Source organism: Macrotis lagotis, chromosome 2 (genome assembly GCF_037893015.1).
Source record: "Macrotis lagotis isolate mMagLag1 chromosome 2, bilby.v1.9.chrom.fasta, whole genome shotgun sequence".
NCBI classification, from domain to species: Eukaryota; Metazoa; Chordata; class Mammalia; order Peramelemorphia; family Peramelidae; genus Macrotis; species Macrotis lagotis.
The window spans coordinates 44,446,348-44,452,347 of record NC_133659.1 but is presented as its reverse complement, the minus strand read 5'-3'; the positions used below and the strand labels follow the sequence as shown (position 1 = coordinate 44,452,347).

Sequence of the window (6,000 nt, the reverse complement as noted above, 5' to 3'; positions counted from 1 at the left end):
ACTGGGAAAAATCTGGGATTTTAGCTAAAATTTAAAGGAAGCCTGAGAACCTGAAACATACAAGAATAATAGCAGGATAGCAATTTGTCCCTCCATCAAAAAAAGATGAGAATTAGGTAACAATAATACATAATTTTATTATCATGTAGACCTAAAAAAACCAGTTCTATCCATTATATTTTTTAACTCTCCTATTTATTTCCCCATTCAAAAGACGAATTCTTTTGCAGAATTAGAGAATCAAGTTGAGAGTTCCGGACTCAGGTAGGAAATGGAAGGCACCTTCTATGCAACTAAGCACCAGCCAGGCGGACCGCATTGCATGCTGGGCACTGTAGTCCTAATCTGTGGTTAGACCTTTGGCCTGATCATGGGGACCAATCAGAAACCTCCTCTTGAAGGCCTCTCCTGGGAATGGCCACGAGTGGCGTTCCCTTGGACACGCCCCCATCTTCTTAGCAACCGAGGCGTCCTAGCAACGGCCAGAGGCAGACAGTTTGGGACTTGTCTCCCTAGAGAGGGTTTCCTTCAGAGAGTTGACACGATTTGTCCCTTTTCTCAATTGTAACAGCCCCAGGTAAGGAACCTTCAGGGGGTAAAGGAAAGCCTAAATTTTTTTAAAAAAAAATAACTAAGGAATAACTTTAAAAAATAAATATAAATGTAATCTAAAAATAAATATAAATGTAATCTAAAAATAGATATAAATGTAATCTAAAAATAAATATAAAGTTAGTTATTAGTTATGGTTATAGCTAGTATAAGTTAGTAAGTATAGCATAGTTAGTACGAGTAAGCTGTAGTTATTACTATTGGTTGAGTGATGAAGTGCATCAAGGGCTGGAGAGGGAGGGGGTGATGTATACTTGCTGTGTGATCCTGGGCAAGTCATTGATCTCTTGAATCTCAGGCTGTAAACTGGGTACATCTTGAACACTTCACAGGGTTAGATGAGATAATCTATATTTTCTCATAATCTATATTATATATATCTATATCTCATATATTATATAAAATAAAAGGAAATGCATTTATTTTTAAATTTTATTTATTTTGAATTTTACAATCTTCTCCCTGACTTCCCTTCCCCCCCCCCACAGAAGGCAGTCTGTTGGTCTTTACATTGTAGGAGATGCATTTATGATGTCCATTTTAAGGCATTCATGCAGTATGGAGATACTCCAGTATCAACAACTCAACAGCAACGCAAGGGTCTGACAAATTTCGAAGTTCCATTTAAATGTTCTATTGTTTTTAATATAAGCATGTTTGAGACATAAGTGTGTTCACCAGGAGCTTAGAATCTTACTAGGGACACGCAGTTAGCTCAACACTGCAGGATGGACTGCAAATATGAAGGATGTTCAGAGAAGGGAGAGATGTTGCGGTTCAGGGTAATCAGAGAAGGGTCCTGCGATGTGGATGGGGTGTAAAGATTTAGGTGAGTGATAGAGTAGGCAAAGGAACACATGGGATTGAGCATAGCATGAATGGAGGTCTGAAGGAGACCTCCCTGTGTTGGGAATAGTAACAAAAGAAGGCTGAGTGATTGGTAGAGGGTCCCATCATGGCGGGCAATGAAAACCAGCAAAAGAGTCAGAATATGAGGCAAGGCTAATAAAAAAGAAAAGGGGGGGGGTAGGAAGGACATGATGGATTAGAGGAGGAAATGGGATCAGGGAGAATAGGTCATGAGAGTCTCAGATGGCAATGAAAAAAGAGGAAAAATGGAGAGTGCAAGGTATTCTCAAGGAAGAAGTGATCAACAGATATGCAAAGGGACAGGGAAGGGTCAGAAGTGATTCCAAGATTTCTAGACTAGGAGTTGAAAATAAGGGCAGTCATACTACTCGACTTACTGTTTTGTTGTTTTTAGGCATGTCTGATTCTGCATGTCCCCATATAGGACTTTCTTAGCAAAGATACTAGAGGGAGGGGGTTTGCCATTTCCTTCTCCAACTCATTTTACAGATGGGGAATATGAGATAAATAGAGTTAAGTGACTTTGCTCAGGATCACACAACTAGTAGGTATCTAAGGCCAGATTTGAACCATGAGAATGAGTCTTCCACTGGCCTGGCACTCTATCCACTATACTACCTAGCTGTTCTCTGGAGTCAGGAAGACCTGAGTTCAAATTTGGCCTCAGACACAGCTACCTGTATGACTCTGGCCAAGTCACTTAACTGTTTCTCCCAGTTTCCTCATTTTTAAAATGAGCTGGAGAAAGAAAGGAAAAAAAAACTACACCAGTATCTTTGCCAAGAAAACCCCAAATGGGGTCACAAAAAGTCAGACAAGACAGAAACAACCAAACAATAACAACAAATATTACGGATACATCAGGGAAGTGTAAGAGGTCTGAGAAAAGGCCATTGGGTTTGATAAGAAGGACACCTTTGGTAAATATTTAAAACATGAATAATGTATATTAGAAACATAGACAGTGTAAATTTCACATCTTCCAGGGAACAGTTCCCCAGGATTTCAGTATTTATATAGAATCAGACCCAAAGTCCCACGATTTTTGCTCTGCCTTCCTGAATTCTGTGTACATGGTTTGAGAGAAGGAAAATATTAGCAGAACAGAAGGAAATGCTTTTTAACATCCCCTGGCCAGTCTTAGAGCCATTTCTCTTGTCAGAAAAAAAAATCTGGATAATTCAACCAAGAGCCACAGCTTCTGCCTGAATTATCTGATTGATTCCCTTCGTTACCAATGAGCCGCTGCTTGCTTGAGGCAAGAATGAGCACCATAGCTTTTTTGGATTAGACCTATTTATTAAAAATGAAAATGTAAAAAATGTACCTGATGATAAGCAACAAGAAGCTATACGAAGAATAATCAACTACATAAGACTTTCAGCAGTCTGTCAAGATGTTGTCTCTATAATTGATTACCTCTAAAAAGAACATTCCATCCAAAAAAAGTACTGGAGATCACCCTAAATGTAGTTACATTTAATGGGTCAGAAAATCTTTCCATGTAGTTTACTACTTAATGTATTTATGTGTTCTTAATTCTAGTGTTTGCTCTCATTTAATCATTTCCTATTTATCCTGTTTATTGCTTGCTTTATGAATGGATTTATGGCTATCTACCCATCCATCCATCCATCCATCCATCCATCCATCCATCCATCCATCCATCCATACATCTACCTGCCTTCCTTCCCACCTATCTATCTACCTACCTCTCTACCTAGCTGTCTGTCTGTCTATCTGTCTATCCGTCTATCTATCTATCTATCTATCTATCTAGGCAGCTAGGCAGCTAGGCAGTTAGGTGTGCAGTGGATAGAGCACTGACCTTGGAGTCAGGAGAACAGGAGTTCGACTGCGGCCTCACACACTTGCCACTTACTATCTGTGTGACCTTGAGCAAGTCACTTAACCCTGATTGTCTCGCACCCAGGGTCATCTCTAGTCATCCTAACTCATATCTGGCCACTGGACCCAGATGGCTCTGGAGGAGAAAATGAGGCTGATGACTTAGTACAGCCCCCTCTCACTCAAATCCAATTCACTTGCATGTCATGGCATTACCACCCTGATGTCCTGCTCCTCTTCAAAAATGAAGGACAGATATTATTATCATTATTATTATTATTATTATCATTATCTGTTTGTACATTGTCTTTTCCCATTAGATTGTAAGCTCCTTGAAGGTAGGGACTATCTTTGACCTTTTTTCTATCCCCAGGACTTAGTGCAGTATGGCTGTTGAATAGATATTGATTGATCAATTGATTAATTTGGGGGCCTAAACACTGATTTTTTTAATTTTATTTTCTCTTACTCAAAAATCTACAATGATCCTCTATTATATAAATATATATATATTGCATCGATTAATCTTTCCTTATTCTTATTTATTCCAATTATTCTTAGTGAGAAGGGATTTCTCATTCTTTGTACAGTATCACCAGTCCTTCTTGGTTGATTGTGGATTTGTATCAGTCTCTCTTTTATACTTGTCATGTTTTACTGTATAATATATAATCTGTGTTTCAGTTCCTTAAATCCTGGATTTTCACAATTCAGGCCCAATCCTGGGGGGGGGGGGGGCAATGCTCAAAATAGCATTTTCCTTTGCTCTTTTTGGACCAACTCACAATTTATTTTTGAAAATTTCTGAATATAGCTTAGGTTTAGACCTCCATATGTAAGTACCATGGTCCTCAGCATCCATACAAACTCTTAAGTAATAATAATAATAATAATAATACTGGGGGCGGCCAGGTTGCGCAGTGGATAGAGCACTGGCCCTGGAGTCAGGAGGACCTGAGTTCAAATCCAGCCTCAGACACTTAATATTTACCTAGCTGTGTGGCCTTGGGCAAGTCACTTAACCCCATTGCCTTGCAAAAACTAAATGATAATAATAAAATACTAATACTGACTACCATTTATATAGTGCTTACCTTGTACCGGGTCCCATGTTAAGCAATTCTACATCTAATTCCATTTGATGCTTACAACTACCCTAGGAGGTAGATCTTATTATTATTATTATTATTATTCCCATTTTATAGATGAGGAAACTGAGGGAGAGAGAGAGAGAGATTAAATGACTTGCCAAGAGGTATACAGCTAGTAAGTTTCTGAGGCTATATTTGAATTTAAGTTTTCCTGATTCTTATATTGAGTCCTCCCTCCCTCTGGACCATCTAAGTTGTCTCAGTGTATATAATGGGCACTGCCTCAGAAAATATAGAGAATGTAAGTTATTTATATGAGTCCATAAAGGAATCAAGGAAATTAAAAACACACAAAGGACTCATAGTAGTGTGTAAACTATTGATATGTTTAAAATTTCTTGGTATAAAGTGTCAAAACTAACTGAAAATCTGCTACTGTATATAGGATTTTCTAGGTACTCTCTAAAGTTAACTTATATAAAAACTGATGCTCAACAAACATTGCATTTGCAACAACCCAAGGTGAAAAGATGCTAGTTTGTTTGTTTCATACCACCAACACTTAAGAAGGTATTATATTTCTATATCTGTATTTCAATTTAATTATATCTGATTGAAACACTAAAAATTTGACATTTCAAACACAATTGATATATTTCTTCTACCTTTCTAGTGAGTCATACTTTCTCCCAGGAACCTGCTATCCTCCCACTTAATATTAACACAGTGTGGTTTGGACTTCTCAGATGGGAACCAAGCAAAGCTCCCCAAACTCAGAGGACCATCTTTAGGGTTTGACTCCCCCAAAGGAAAAGGCATTTGGGGTTGTTTGATGGGCAGCCACTCTACCCATTGGATCTGAATCATCCAAATAGTAGAAGGCAAGTCCATCTTCCATTTTGTCCATCTCATGATAGGGCTTTAGTCTCTTACTGATACTCCTTCCAACACCAAGAGACAGGTAGGTCTCCCCCCTCTCCAAAAGGCAACACTTCTCTTGACAGAAGAATAGAACCCTAACCTCTGAAACTCGGAATTTTTCCATAGAAAACTCTTAAGGCTGATGGAGTCTATGATAATCTCATTCTTTGGCTATATGACCATCATCTGATCTGGTCTATCCTTCTGGATAAGGAAATGGATTTGCAGTCAGAGGTTTCAAAGAAACCCCTGAAGCCAGATCAGAGATGGTGAGGATCCACTGTGGGGGGGGGGGGGATAATGTGATTTGGACAGAAGATGTCCAACTGGTTGGACAAGAGAGTGAGTGAGTGAGAAGGAAGAATCAAAGATGATGCCAGGCTAGAGTTTAGATGGAAGCCTGGAGGCATTCTTCATTGAAAGAACATTTCTTTGATGAAATATTACTCTTCTTCAGTTGGGCAACTCTTAGAAATCAGTTGGAAATAGAGGGGGAAAGTTGATTTCTTAGCTAGGATTGACTAAGTGAGATGATAGCTAGAGTTCCCAATGATACTTCATTAATCCTAAACTCAGGAGAAACAAATTCACACAAAATGCATGACTTGGTTAAAAACTTTATAATTTATTTATTTTCAGGAAATCCATCTATAATTCT

General features: G+C 38.5%; 1 protein-coding gene across 1 annotated transcript in view; it reads left to right on the top strand.

Moving 5' to 3' along the window:
- Positions 1–474: 474 nt before the first annotated feature.
- The window catches only part of DNAI3 (dynein axonemal intermediate chain 3), a 120,115-nt gene continuing 114,589 nt past the window's right edge, over positions 475–6,000 (top strand). Inside the window, exon 1 of the mRNA XM_074221776.1 lies at positions 475–577. The gene's annotated coding sequence lies outside the window, so the exon portion shown is untranslated. The remainder of the gene's footprint in view (positions 578–6,000) is intronic.